This window comes from Sebastes fasciatus, chromosome 16, assembly GCF_043250625.1.
Source record: "Sebastes fasciatus isolate fSebFas1 chromosome 16, fSebFas1.pri, whole genome shotgun sequence".
Taxonomy (NCBI): Eukaryota; Metazoa; Chordata; class Actinopteri; order Perciformes; family Sebastidae; genus Sebastes; species Sebastes fasciatus.
This window is the reverse complement of record NC_133810.1, coordinates 29,353,561-29,369,035: the sequence shown is the minus strand read 5'-3', so window position 1 is coordinate 29,369,035 and position 15,475 is coordinate 29,353,561. Positions and strand designations below refer to the sequence as shown.

Below are 15,475 nucleotides of genomic sequence, written 5' to 3'. Positions count from 1 at the left end.
GCAGAGTTTCTGAATATGGGCTGTGTGTATTTCTCTGTGGATTAAGCGTTTCGATACTTTCACAGTATTTATATAGAACTCAAACCTGCTTTATAATATAAAAGACATGAAAATGTCACTTTTTACAATATTACTCCCTATGCGACTTTCATAGTCTCAACCATAGGTGCTTAAAGGTCCCATATCGTGCTCATTTTCAGGTTCATACTTGTATTTTGTGTTTCTACTAGAACATGTTTAAATGCTATAATGTTAAAAAAAACTTTATTTTCCTCATACTGTCTGCCTGAATATACCTGTATTCACCCTCTGTCTGAAACGCTCCGTTTTAGTGCATTTCAACGGAATTGCGTTGCTAGGCAACAGCTTTGGGTCCATTTTTACTTCCTGTCAGCTGATGTTATTTACATACACTGCAACAGGAAATAAACGTGGACACATTTAGAATGTTTACGTCTAAAACCGTGTGATGATCTATATAAACTGGGGGAAAAAAGTTAGGAAACTTGTGTTTGGTGGATTATTTCTCTGTTGTTACAATGCTAACTGGCATTGTATTTTACATCATTGGAAAGCCTGTTTATTTACCTTCACAATGATGTAAGGATCATGCATTTTTGGGATGAGCAGCACAGTAAATTTGCCAAAATGCTCTGCCAATGGTATTTACCTGTGTAGGTAAATAAACAGGCTTTCCAACCATGTAAAATACAATGCCAATTAGCATTGTAACATCAGAGAAATAATCCACCAAACACAAGTTTCCGAACTTTTTTCCCCAGTTTATATATATTGTGTATATGTGACATCACAAATGTACAGAAATCCTGACGGCTTGTTTCAAACGCACAATTTCTGCGTATATTGAGCTTTTTGATAGTTTAACAGTATTTATATAGCGCTTACTTAAACCCTGTTTTATAATATAAAAGACATGAAAATCTCAATATGGGACCTTTAAACACACGTAGTTAGAATAGTAAAGCCCCATTTCCTCAGTCGTTGGAACAGCTCGTGTTGAACGTTTCCGACAGCCCGTGAAGGCAGCACAGAGACAGCGCTGCTCCAGCCGGATCCTCCTCACTAGAGCTGCTGCTGTTCTCTCTCTAGTCTCCGCTAATTTACACACGGAGCACCGCCTCTGGACAAGTTTTAACCTGGAAATAACTATCCTGGGACTCCAGCGGAATACAGCCGGACTTTAGGAAAAGGAAGTTTTACTTGCTAGTAGTCTTTATTGTTAAAAGGAAGCAGCAGACTGAACTGAACGCTGAGCCGTGTTGTCGCCTGAACCTAACTGTGAATACAACCACTACTGGCGCCTTTCTGCAGCTTTCAGACGCGTTAAAACATCAGATTCTTTGTGTCCTGACGTCTCTGGAGCCTGCTGGGTGTTAAGCTGTGATGAGGAGAGAGTCTAACAGCGGTGAAGCTGCAGAAAGCTAAACAGCTCATCTACAAACCAACCAACAAAACGAGCCTCGACCACAACAATACAGGTACTTTAATCTAGCACATGCTTGCAACGTGTTAGTGCTGTGTGCATTGCCTTTCTCCCACTTTACTACAGTCCCAGTGGGTGTTTTAAGCTGCCAGACAGTGAAACTGGCTAACAGCATGTGTGTATTGTGAGAGTGCAATCAGATAATCCCCTCAGTAGTGAGAGACAACATGCATGCAGAAGTCCATTCAGAAATAGGGCAATTTAACGCTGCATTGAATCCAGCGCCTGTTCTGTCTTGTATAACATACACACAACAACAGCAGCAGCTGTGTCTAACCTTTTGTTCATGTTCGGCTGTGATAGATTGGAAGTTTTATATTAATACACCTTGTTTACAGTGGATCAGATGATGCCACATTAGCCTGGAGACCATATAGAGTCGTGATTATTCATGTTTTTAGGCCATCAAACAAAGAAAACATTAAAATAACTAAATATTTAATGGAGTCTGGTTTATGTTGTTTATTTAGGCTGTCTAGGTGTATCTTAGTCTGGTTGGAAACCATTCATATGTTGTACTGTTTCCTTTTAAAGGTACTATATGTAACAATTTACATGCATTAATTCTTCTCATCTTATTTTTTTCAAAATAAAACTTGTTAGGTTTAGGCAACAATCTACTTGGATAGGTTTAGGAAAAGATCGTGGTTTGGGTTAAAGTAACTCCAGATGTGCCATAACTTAAGTACGGAAGTTACGTGACAAAAACGACGTAGTTAGGTTTAGGAAAAGATCAGCTTGGTTAGGTTTGTTCGGCTGTACTAATATTGGAAGTTTTATATTTGCAGTTTTATGTTTACAGGCCGATTGGTGGATCAGATGATGCCACATACGCCTGGAGACCATATAGAGTCGTGAAAGGTTATTAGTCATGTTTTTAGGCCATCAAACAAAGAAAACATAAAAATAACTAAATATTTAATGGAGTCTGGTTTATTGTGTTTTTATTTAGGCTGTCTAGTTGTATCTTAGTCTGGTTGAAACCATTCATTTGTTGTATAGTTACCTTTTTAAAGGTACTATACGTAACAATTTACATGCATTAGAGCTTCAGTAGGCAGTATATTTTTGGCATCATTGGGCAAAAATCCCATAATAACCTTTCAGCATATTATAATTCAAGTGTTCTGAGAGACTTCCGCACCTCCTCATGGCTCTGTTTTCAGGCTTTAAAAAATCTATGTGCCGTCATGTGACCGGTACTTGGTGTTCCTTCTCCAGATTTCACAATGGCTGCGGCGGCGTCAAAAACTTTCTAATTCTAAAGCTAAACAGTGCACTACAAGATGATTCTGAAAACATTTGAGGCGAGAAATAGGCATTAACGTAACATAATATTGATTCATATTTGATCAGCGCTGCCTAGTTTGACCGTTTGGTCGGAGTTAGCGAGTGATTGACAGCCGGCTCTCATAGAGAGCAACTGGACAGTGAACCTCAGATCAGCTCTGACTGCTTGTTTTCCTCCGGTATGTGAAATCTTGCAGATTCCATTAGAGCTTCCCAGAGCACCCAAAGTCCAGTTCGATTGATTAGTGTGAACGCTCCGTACCGTACTCAGGCACGGTTCGTCGATCCGTACTCGAATCCACTTGAAAAGGTGGTCTGGAGTACGGTTCATGTGGACTCGGCTATGGTTCACATCAGATGTGAAAGCCAATCGTACCAAAACACGGAAGTGGACCGCTATTTAACACGGGTAATGTTAGCAGTCAGCGAGTAGTTTAGAAAGGGTAGGCTTTTTTCAACGCCGCCGGCCTCCTCCAGAATATAAACAATAGTAGGCGATGGGGTTGGGCGATGTTTGTTATTTTATTCAGCTAGTTTAATGGTCTACCGCTGAAGAACGAGAGCTGCTCAGTTGCTCAGCGGGCAGAAAGAGAGACAGTGTGTGGAGTCGACATATTTTCACATCAAACTCGGTGAAATAAGAGTTTATTTCAATCAAACCGGGGTTGGTCCGCCACTAGAACAGCTGATCTCAACATAAACAAATACATGTGGGTGATGACGCAAGTGTACTCCGTACGGAATAACTTTACTAATGTGAAAGCTGAGCATCGAGGGAAGGGGGGCAATCATACTCGGGCACGATACGGATCAATCGTACCTAATATGAAAACACCATTAAATACCATCAACTTCCCTGAAACAAGAGCCCCGTTTCAGTGAATATACTGTAACAGGGCTCCACTGCTTCTATCATCCTTATCTTTTAAAAATGATTTCATTTGAAATGTTGAATCCTAAATGAGGTGTGCTCCATAAGGGACTGTGTTAAAAGCTACCCAGTCTCTCTCATGTTATTTGATCCACAGTTCCAATGCTCTTCTGATGCTTCACTCCCTGTATTAGATTACGGATTAATCAGATATGCATGGAGGCCTTTAATCCTTCTTTAACTAGGCAAACCAACTACAGACAGGGAGGGACTTTCTCATATCCATGCTGCCCTGCTATAGTATTGAGCATCATCTCCAGGGGAACTTTTTGGGTAGTAAAAGCCTTGCTCAAGGGCACGTTGAGTTTTCTCAGGATGTTTTCCAGTCATCTCCCTTGTGCAACATTTCTCGGTCAGCATGACTAATTAGTTTCTAGCAACATGCCTCTAAAACTCTATTACATCTCTGCCTCCACCGTGATCAGGGTGGAACAGTTTACAAGCCATGGTTCATTATGTATTTTACTGTTGAGGGTCATGGTTCAGTGCACGGGAGGAAATATACCGGTGTCTGCCCAGTTGGCCGTGTTTGTGTGTGTTTGCAACACACGGCAGTTTGTGAAATAGTCACAACATGTGATCTGTTTGATTTCCGTACATAGACGTACATTTTTCCTTTTTTTTGTGACACTCAGCACGACTTTCAACAACGTATTTTTAGTGCGTTTTCGATGTGTCATTGAGTTCATCACGCTAGACACACAATTATCATAACAATTAGTGTCAATCATAACTTGTTGAGTTTTATAGACATGAGCAATAGAGGTAATTTTGGGTCTGGGTATTTCAATAAGTTGTTCGTTTTAGAATAATAGCTTTTATTTGGGCCATGATTCACATAAAATGATGCTGTAATTGCGATGGTGATAATTATTCTACTCTTAGCTGACTGGACATTAGAGCCAGATGATTAAATGTTACAGATAAATAGATATAACAGACACACTATAAAGCATAAATTACTCATCAGATGACTCATTGTGAATTATTTTCACTGACTAAACACTGCCTTTTTTTTTTTATCTGATATATACCACAGTATAACGTTTATATTCAAACCACTTGAAGAAATGTACTTTCAGGCTGCCATGTCTAGGCCATTGTACCGGGTGATTACTGCCATCAGACCAGCTCCTCTTCTCTGTCTGTATCGCTGCAGCAGATGAATGGGAGTTGTTTTTAAAGGATGTTCGGCCTCGTCTCAACAGATCATTTACCTACAGTCTCTTAGACTCAGGGCAGATTAGCTCTTAATAAAATAATGAAATGCTGGAATATATACAGCATATAATTTGTGGATACTGTAATTGTGTGGATTTAAACTAATTTTCTCAACAACAGTGTTCACATGACCAAGGTTAGGACTAAAACTAACATTACTGTTCCAAGTCTGGACAGCCAGCTGCAGCTGAAATAACAACACACTGTGGTGCAGTAGATAAGACTCAAACGATTTCAGATTTACTGCTGTGGTAACTTCAGGATTAGCCATATCTTTACAGACAGAGGGTACAAGTAGTCGTCGCTGCTTACAGCTGATGCAAATCTTGGGAGACTTGCAGCACATTTGTCTCACGAGTTAAGCTGTTGCATTGGACTCTGAGCTGAGGTGAAAACATGATGATTCAGGTTCCAGCAGTGAAGGAGACATACAAAGAAGAACAGACTGTGCAAATTGGTGCTTATAACTGCGTTAAGTGGTCACTTCCACTATTGGATGGATTGCCATGAAAAATAGTTCACTCATGTTCCCTTTAGGATGAATTGTAATAACCACATTGACCAAATACCTGCTAATCTAATGACATTCCCATCAGCTGTGCTTTGTGTTAAGGGCTGATTGGCAAATGTTAGTGTGCTAACATGTTAAACTAACACGGTGAACAGAGCGGCTAGCGTGGCTGTAGACAGTTTGTCTTATTCAAAGTTCAATAAGCACATCGGGATGCTCACTTTGTAATGCCAGGATCAGACTACACAATATTTTTGACGGTTGCGATGGTCACTACGTCAGATTAGACGATTGAGAGTCAGAAATCCTTGTTGTGACTTGGCAGTGACACATAACAGACTACACGTCGGCCCCTTGTTCCGATAATACACACTCTCCCGGCACCAGCGTCTTAATATACGGGCTTATATCGGGCTTATATCGTGTAGTCTGAACCGGGCATTAGGGAAAGCATACATGTGTTCTGATTTTAGACTTCACACCAATGATCTTGACGTTATTTATTTATTTATTTCCCCTGCTGGATGACGGCGGTGGCTTTGCTTGCAGAAAGTGAATTATTAATGGTCTTTTTGTATCTGTTACAGTTTTGTAAGAAAGATGGGTGCCAGTTTTCTGTGCTGTTGCATCAGGTGTGTCATGAGTTCCAATCAGTAAATAGTCTGTCGTCATCTTTCCTTCGCAACAGGGATGCTGCTACCTGTGCATCATTTAAGGACTAGTTATAGGGATGCACTGATCCAACCTTTTTCAGCCCGATACCGATAGCGTTACCCGGGCTTTGGGTATCAGCCAATACTGAGTACCGATCCGATACCAGTGTTTAATTAATAAGCTGTGGAATTGACTGGGATCATTCATGTGTAAGGCAACATCAGGCTGGACTTTAAGGAACAGTATGTAGGATCTGGCGGCATGTAGCGGTGAGATTGCAGATTGCAACCGACTGAAGCCTCTCCCGTGTGTAGACGAACTACGGGGGCTGACGCAAAAACGCGAATGGCCCTCTGTAGGGCCCTGTCTATTTTTTCTCATCTTGGCATGGCATGTTTAAATTGAAAATCAAATCGTGACCTTAAAATCAAAAGTCAATTTGAATCGTGGATTTGGAGAATCGGTGCATCCCTAATAAGTCATACCGTCCAGGTAGTTTCTATCAACTTACAGTCACATAACATTATGTTTCTAAACTTTTGAATGGCCTCAAAAACACCATTCTAATAAAGATAAATCTTTGTTTGATATGTTTTCAGGTCTTGGTCAGTAGCTTGTTGTGTCCAATACAGGCAATGATAAAGGAGTGTCAGGCTTTTATCCAAATATTTATACATATACATGTATAATAAATGCACAATAATGAATTCCACAGTATGAGTTTATATCAAATAAAATGTAAATCTTTGAGCAGACCGACTGTCCTCTCTCTGCTGTTACGTAACCAACCGCTTCCTTTTGTTGTCTTGCTATGTACATGAAACCTCCCGCACTCTCAAAGGTCTCCTTGTTGTCTTCATCCTTGGCGGCCTCGCACAAAGCCAGACGTGACCTCTGACCTCCAGCATTAGATACTGACGCATTGTGCGTGGCTGAGCATCCATTGTGACCCTTTCCGCTTGTTCATTAATTATGCATAATGCATACGCTGCTATCCTCAAGCCTTGTCCCACACATGCACAGAGCCACAGACTCTCTCATTTTGAGTGTGAAAAAGCATCTCGCTCTGTGCTCAGTCGCAGGCCTCTGAGGATGCCGTGACATTCCCAAAGAAGATTCCATTCCCCCGTAAACAATCCTGGCATTGACATAGTCACTGATTAGTGAGTTGCCAGAGTATTTCCACAATGGCTCAGTGGAGGATAATGAGATCGGATCTACAAAACGGGGTTTTCATTCAGGACTTTGTTGGCAGCGAGTTGTGTGAAACTACTTGGAAGCATTTTGGGGGAAGCCAAGTAGCTGAATGTTGAGCTCACTGTCTTACCAAAAGTGTCGACGTTCAACAGATTGTTCTGACAAGGTGCTGAAAGCATCCAGGAAGCACTGGAAGCTGTCAGAACAACCGGTACCTGAGTTCACAGATTTTCACAGTTCATAGTCTGTCAGCATTTTAGTTCCTTTTTCCTGGAGTTGTAGTAGTGAGGCGAAGTTTGGTCTCAGTTTCCAGTCTATTTTTTTTTGTTGGGTGAACCGGTAAAACCTGAATTTTATGATCCTTGAGGGGAAAATTGGGTCAGTGCAGCAAAGAACATAGCCAGGGAGGAAAGAAAGTTCAAAAGACTATGACTATAGAATGCTCCAGGGATGACGTATTGTTGTAGGCCAATCAGGAAGTTAGCTTCGCCCTGGTTCCCTCCACCAACAGCCAATGGGATTGTTCCATTGGATTCGATTGACGGCCCTGATTAATAATTAATAATTTTACTTCAGAAAAAAAAGTTTTCAGTAGTCTACTTCTTCTACTCCTGCCAGTACCAACAATCCCAGTTAGAGAGAGGGTGAAAAGTAAAGCTAGACAACGTTGGCTGGGAAATACAGTCCGTAGAGGAGTACAATCACTTTGTGAGCTCTCACAAAGTGATTGTACTAACTCTCAGGGGAAAACACACCCAACTAGTACTGGCTGCAACATCGATGAAATACACTTAGCGGAGGTATTCATTTCCAAATAGGCATATTAGTCGTTGCTTTGACATAATCACCACGGTCATAAAGTAGAGCATGGATTTAATGAGTGGAGGTATTTTTTTTTTGTTTTCAATGTTTATGAAATAGTTTAATGTCATTACTTTCCTTCCAGTGTCCATGCTTCTGTGTTAAGCTCTTTGTGTTTTGTTCATACTGTAGTGTACTAGAGTTTTTCCCCTGTGCTCCAGGACGCTCTAAAGCCCTGGGGCTCCAGACACCGAAGGCCCAGTGATGCAAAACCTCCCCTATAGCAGAGTTGTCTAGTGGGTCACACTTGTGCGTCTCGTCCACTGAGACCGTTCATTGGACACCCACTTTCCAACACGACTCTATACCCCCTTCCCCATTTTGCTATTTAGGTTGATGGGTGTCATGTTGTCTGGGTGCATTAAGGTCAAATTTGTGTCATAACAGGATGCCTGTTGATACCTTATTTGTGCAAGCGCTCGATCTTCATATATTCTTGGCTAGCTGTCGAGACTCAAACCATATCGATGACGAACCAAAACCACGAGCTGACTGAGGTGGTGGTTCTCAGTGGGATCGGCTGAGCTGCCCACCCTTTCACATTACAGGGAGGGAGTCATTCCAGTGTTCAATCAATGACTCAATGTTTATAGAAAAAGGGGGCTTTATGACTGACTGACTGACTGACTCATAAAAAATCCAACTTATGTGTCACACTCAAACCCTGAAGTTTAGCACTGTTAAGTTGTCTATAAAGTACCTGACTCTGATACCCAACACGGTCCCCTGGCAGACAGACTTTGTATTCATCTTATGAAGGTGAATTGCATTAACAAGGTCACTCTCCTGACATCCGGTCTCTAGAGGCTGAAGACAGTAGACTGCAGAAGGCATCAGATGACAAGCAAAGGAGGGCAGATAAAAAACAGTGTTTAAAAAAAAAGGCTGCGTCACACATTGATTTTTGTCTCAAGTTTGTCTTGGGGATAGCGAACTGCCGACTGGCTGACTCCGGTGGGGTCGGTGGACACCAACATGGTCTAATGACCACCAATGGCCAGTTTATACAAAAGAAGTCTTCAAATATTGGACAAAAAGTCCACAAGTAATCATCACTGTCATATAATGTATGTTCTAAGTACAACCTTTTGACCTTTGATAGTTTTGTTGACCTCCTGTTTAACGTACAAGATTACCCACAATCTGGCTTCTACCCCGCTGACTTGAGTCAGCGAGTTTGACTTGACTTGCCATGTTGAGATCAGTTGAGGAAATACCAAGCACCGCCCACCAGCCGGAGCAAACTTTCTCATGTTACAGCTAAACAGTACACTACAAGATGTTTCTGAAAACATTTGAGGAGAGAAATAGGCATTACAGCAACAGAATATTGATTCATATTTGATCAGCGCTGCCTAGTTTGACCGTTTGATCAGAGTTGGTGAGTGATTGACAGCTGCCTCCGTTGACTGAACAGCCAATAGGAACGCTCTCTCTCTCTCTCTGAAATGACCTGTGATCGGTCAAAGTCTCCCGTCACGGGCTAGATGTACTAAAGCCTGAAAACAGAGCCATAAGGAGGTGCAGAAGTCTAGTTTTCTCTCAGAACATTTGAATAACAATATGCTGAAAGGTTGATTTTTTGCCCAATGATGCCAAAAATATACTGCCTACTGCAGGTTTAATGTCTAATGCTATCTATAGTTATGTTTCCTTTGCATTTGGCAGCATTTTAAAACCGTAATAATGCAGGATGTGGCGCTCGTCTCCAGCTGCAACGACGAGAGAACAGCGAAAGGTGCGAATGTCACTGAGCAGACTGCCTCGTCATGCCCTAAATCCTGTAGAGCTCCAAATTACCTCATGAATATGCACCAGTGACAGAAATAGGGTCAGTGCCTGTCAGTACGGTCAATATCATACTGGCTGGGTTAGTATATGGAGCACAACAGTAAGAAACCCTCAGAACTACACTGCAGGGTTTCTGTATTTAAATGGCTGGTTCATATTCTTATCCAGTGTCTCACTGTGTGCACGTTGATTAAGATGACTAACCACCAGTTCTTATATCACAGTAAGACGTGAGGGAGTAGAACGAGTGAAGTCGTTCATCAGAGCAATTCCTCTGTGAGTTTGTGTTGTGTAGCTATCTAACTGTTAAAGTGCACAACTTCTTCTTCTCCTTCTGGTGTTTTTGCTGGCTGCCAAACAGCTTCAGGTGCACTACCATCTCCCTCTGGACTGCAGTAGTACCTTGCTGATTTGCATGTAGCATGGAAAAAAACAAGACTGGTGCAATTAGATTAGTGGTCCGGCAAACATAGATACAGCAAGAGGCTAACGTGTCTTAAATTGCATTTTGATTTGATCTGGATGCGAGTCATTTGAAATGACAAGTGGACATAGGGCCATACTTGTAGTTGATGGATTTAGCTGCTCTGTATGATGTTTATTGTTCGTGTCATTAGTAAATCTATGCAAATGAACAGGAGATTAATGGACTAAAACATAAACCTGGCACAAACTGATACATTTTTATGGTTTGCGGTGTGAAAGCCTGATCAGTGATGCACTTTTGCTGACGGAGATGGGCACTGGCGAGCTATTCTTGCCTCATTAATCAGAGCAGGTGGAGGGAAGGTAATGAAGACAGGTCACGCAGGGAAGCATCCAATCAGTGAGCCGTGGGTTTGTGCTATAGCATGTCTTTCTGTTGTCGCAAACGCTGTCAAAGATAATTGACAAGAGAGATGCCACACGTTGGACAGAGGATTAGTTTCAGCATGAACCCGCCAGTATTTTCAGCACAGCTTTCTGGGAGATTTATGTGGAAGGATCCCAGATAAATCACTTATTTATTAGTGTTTGTGACAGTGAGTCAGCACGCCGTGCCCTCTCACTCATCCTCTGTCTACACAGTGGTGGTGACACGCCTCGACAAAACACTTCTCACTCAGACAGAATCATTCAATGGCAGGCCGTTGCACAGATGCACTGCAGAGGACAGAGAGAGAGCACATCATGAAGCCCACAGCGTCAAGGAAGTTAGCTCTCTTTTAGGGCTGTTGGGCATCAAAGCGTTGGTGAGAAATAGGGGTGTAACGATTCATCTACTATATCGAAGTATCGATTTATATTCCTACGATCCAACTACATCGATAGGTACTCGGCAAGTTGTCCTTTTAGGGAGACGTATATCGATATAAAATCGATTTGAGGCGCAAAAATCGATTGTATCGATTGTATCGATACTAAGGATTTGCACCTTGTATTTAAGGACGACAAACGTTGTATGAAAGTGTTTTTTAAGCACTTTTATTTGTAAAGAAATGTTAAACGTTACTCCGGTTCACTCTCCAGACGTGCGCCAGCTTGCCAGCTCTGCGCTCTGCAGCGCGAGCACGCATCCATGGCGTGCATGCAGACGAACGTCGCACTGGACTCCTCGCTCTCTCACCCGGTAGCGGAGCCGGTCGGCAGAGTTTCAGACGCTATCAATCCACTTGACGAATGCGGCTTCACCCACCGGCGCTTTCCCTGTGCGCTGTCGTTTTTTCATTCAGAAAAAATTACTTTCCTTTCCCCCGTCATGATATCTACGTGCAAGCAGCATCAGCCTCACGTATCCAGACAGAGAGCAGACGAGGTAGATTATCACGGGAGTAAAGTAGAAAACAAAACAGAAATTCAACCAACGTTAGTCTAACATAGTTTTAAAATGTTTTTCCAGATGTTTTCTGTATGAAAATACCCCAAATGAACACTGTAGGTGGACTACTTGATTACTATAAGCAGATTTAAACAACGTTTGTTTAGGAATGATTCTGTCCCAAGCTGTCTGATGACTATCAGCGGTTGATCTCTGTATTATTGATCTACCGTTTATATTGAAAATGAGGACAGAAGCAGCAGGTTAAACCACTGATTTCAAATCATTGAATCGTATCGTATCGTATCGCTCTGGATGAGCCAAATATCGTCCTTGAATCGTATCGGAACCATGGAAATCGTATCGTATCGTTGTAAAAACGTATGGTTACACCCCAAGGGAGAAATATTCAAAAGTATTCGAAGCTTCGCAGAGCGACACGTTCTTCTGTCTGTCTCCATCTCCGCTGCCGCTCTACTGTACACACCTCTACACACAACAAACAGCGAAGTCCGTCTAAGAATAACTAATGATAATTAATGTTGATTATGAGTAATGAATAATGTTGTGGGATTATTCCTTATTTCATGGGTTATTTGGGGATTTTATACATTATTATTACTACATACATATATAATACGAAAAAAAATACAAATGAAGTAATGGAATAGTGATTTAGATGTTGATTACCATAGCAACGGTTGAAGCTTGGAAGCAGCCTGACACTCTTCTCTCACTGTCTTATATCTCTGCTCTGTTTCTGAAGTGCCAAGTGATTAGAATGTACAGCTGCTGCCAAGTCAACATTGCAATTAAAATAATAGTTTCCAGTAAAGCAGTCAAGTGGATGTAGGATGAGAGGTCTGTGTGAATAATTCAGATACAAGAGGCAGCTCTGGTATTTTTTACTATTCCACTTGATCAGGCTTACAACCATTCACTGCCATTCTGAAGGACTGAATTCATCGTTGGCATTATTGTTTAGACTTTGCTTCATTTATTTGAGGGAATGGAATGTAAGATTCATACAGCTGCTTTTGATCAAACTTAGTTTAGTCATACAGTCTTTTTTTCTTTTATAACTTATAACACATTCCAACAAACTCACAACCCTCCACCCAACCAGACACCCAACAATTAGACAAAATTGAGAAAATAACAACAAATAATTGAACGAATAGATAAATTATAATTAAAACAGTAATAATAATAATAAATGGTAGTAAATAATAATTAAAAAATAAATGTAAATGTAAAAAAAGATGGTTAATTAAACATGTATGAAAACAAAGGGACTATTACAAAAGTATACATATATATACAGTATATTAACATATTTTTTATAGAGGTTTTAATTTGACATAACGTTAACATTTTCTCAGACGCCCATGTCTATAATGCATTATAAACATACCTATAATGCGTTATAATCAGCTTATAGCGGTGTATAATCATAGTTATAAATATTCCTAATGATTTATAACAATCATAACACATTAAAAAGCATTTAATAATGACTTATAAGGTCAAGTATCATAGTACTTCATAGTTGCTGGATCATAGTGTATTATAATTCTCATAGTAAAGTACAAATTAAAGTTTTGTATGTTGTTTTTGCATATATTTAGATTTTTTTTTTACTTGGTTTAAAGCAAACAATAACCACTTAGTTATTTATAATCCCATTATAATTCATTACAACAGTGAGTATAATGAATTATAAAAGTAGTATAATGTCTTATTTGACTGAACACCTGATGGTCAAACAGGAATGTATTCACTATGTATGTACAGTATGTATTTGTGTGGGAAATGATCTCTCAAGAGGATTGGCCAGCGTCCCAAAAGCGGAACAGCACAGAGAAAATCCTCTCCGCTCTGCTAATGGACAGTCTGGCTCTTTCCCCACGTGGCAGTATGACGTAGCTCCATATCTAGAGTTCACAACAATTACATCTGAAACCCCCCATTTTAGTTTTGAGGAACACTCTGCTTCAAGTAGTTGTGTCTTCTGCTGCAAGATGACACCGTTCACTACAGCTCATCTGTGTTATGTACCGGAGAGTGAGACGTTGCTACTAGGGATGCAAATTGTATTCCTTATCGATCATTGAATCCACGGTTCTTGGAAATTTGATACCTAACCACAAACACGGCCATCTGCCGGTTAATACACTGGACTAGACTAGTGTCGGCTGATAAACAATTTGACATGCTGCGTTGCTCCTTGGTTTATCACACCTTAGATAGCCGAACCGTTTGCATATGAAAGAGGTTGTGTGACATTACTGTTTTTTTCACGGTCACTTAACACCAGCCTTGTTTAGTCCGGTTGTGGTGCAGTTCTGGTGCGCACCAAACAACCGCTCCCTGGTCCACCATGAAGAGGAGGTCTCGGTCTGCTGTCGAGTGAAGTCGGGAGCGGTTCATTTCTGGTGTGAACACCATTCAAACCAATCACTGGAAGCGTACCATTTAATGCGTTATGGGTTAAAAGAATGTTTCCTTTTTCTGTTTTGGTTACCGGTGGCTGATAGCGCATTTACTAGCAAAATGTCGTGCGGCAGGGGACAAACCTGTACTCACGACGAAGTGAGATGCCTCCTTAACATACGGGCTGAAGATGATGACAGCGTCTTGCTCGAAATGCCTGCATTAATAAATGATGTAATACCTGCTGTCTCTACTAACGTTTGCTGATATGTGCTCCAGATCAACATGAACAGAATCCGATGATGCTCCATGATTTACGATATCCAGCTAGACAATTAGGAGCGCTTTATTGTCTCTATCGTCTCTTTACCTGCCAAACGTCTGACCGATAATCAAATAACATTTCCACCACGTGAGTTGTGTTTACAATTTCTGGACCGTTTGAGTTTTGTCTTTGTGAACACAAACTGGACCTTTAAGGTGTGAATCTGACCTTAGTACCCTTTAGTCCTCTTGCACACACATAAAACCTGATTACTGTGAATACCCAGGTTAAGGTAATAGCTCACTTAAGGCATCTCCATAGTTTGCAGTACCAGGACTGCAAAGTAATCCCTAGTAACCTGAGTTTACACAAGTTGTTTAATAGTTGCTCAAGTTACGTAGTGGACAAATATGTGGCTTGTAATGAGAATATGAATAAGTAAACTGATGGATTCACAGACCACTGTATTAATTTCCTGTTGCTTGTGGTATTTGTTTTAACATGAAGGAGGTTTTGCTGTTTTTCCACTGTGTCTTGCCAAGCTGCTCCTCTTTCAAACACACCATTTAGTCTGTAGTGTACGTGGCAAGAGTTACTCAAAAGATTGACAAGTAACCCGACTCTTTGTCAATTGAGTTATTCTGATTAGATGAAGATGTTTACACAGCAATTGAAATAACCTCCATTAGCATGCTGTTATAGTTGCATCATTACGGTGCATATAAATCCACGTGCTGTCTTTTCTTTGCTTCTCCAGGCTGCTCATTTTTCAACTTGGTAATTTAGATCCACATCTCACCTTCTATTGCATTATCTTCTCTGGTAATTCACTAAGCGTGGTCGTCCCACAGCGAGCCGCTGTGAGTCGATGCCTTATCAGATTTTAGCTTTGCTAATTATCAGGACAAGTTTTATTACCCAGAGCTTCCAAGTCAGCTTCAATGTCGTTAATTTCTTTACTTGGATGCATTTTGTAAAAGGCTGAGTGACTCGTATCTTAATTTTCTTTGGATTGTCTC

The 15,475-nt window shown here is 40.9% G+C and overlaps 1 protein-coding gene across 3 annotated transcripts in view; it reads left to right on the top strand.

Moving 5' to 3' along the window:
* The first annotated feature begins 1,027 nt into the window (after window positions 1–1,027).
* Window positions 1,028–15,475, top strand: part of arhgap32b (Rho GTPase activating protein 32b) — a 98,867-nt gene continuing 84,419 nt past the window's right edge. For all 3 annotated transcript variants that reach the window (XM_074610015.1, XM_074610014.1, XM_074610013.1), the window contains exon 1: window positions 1,028–1,499. The gene's annotated coding sequence lies outside the window, so the exon portion shown is untranslated. The remainder of the gene's footprint in view (window positions 1,500–15,475) is intronic.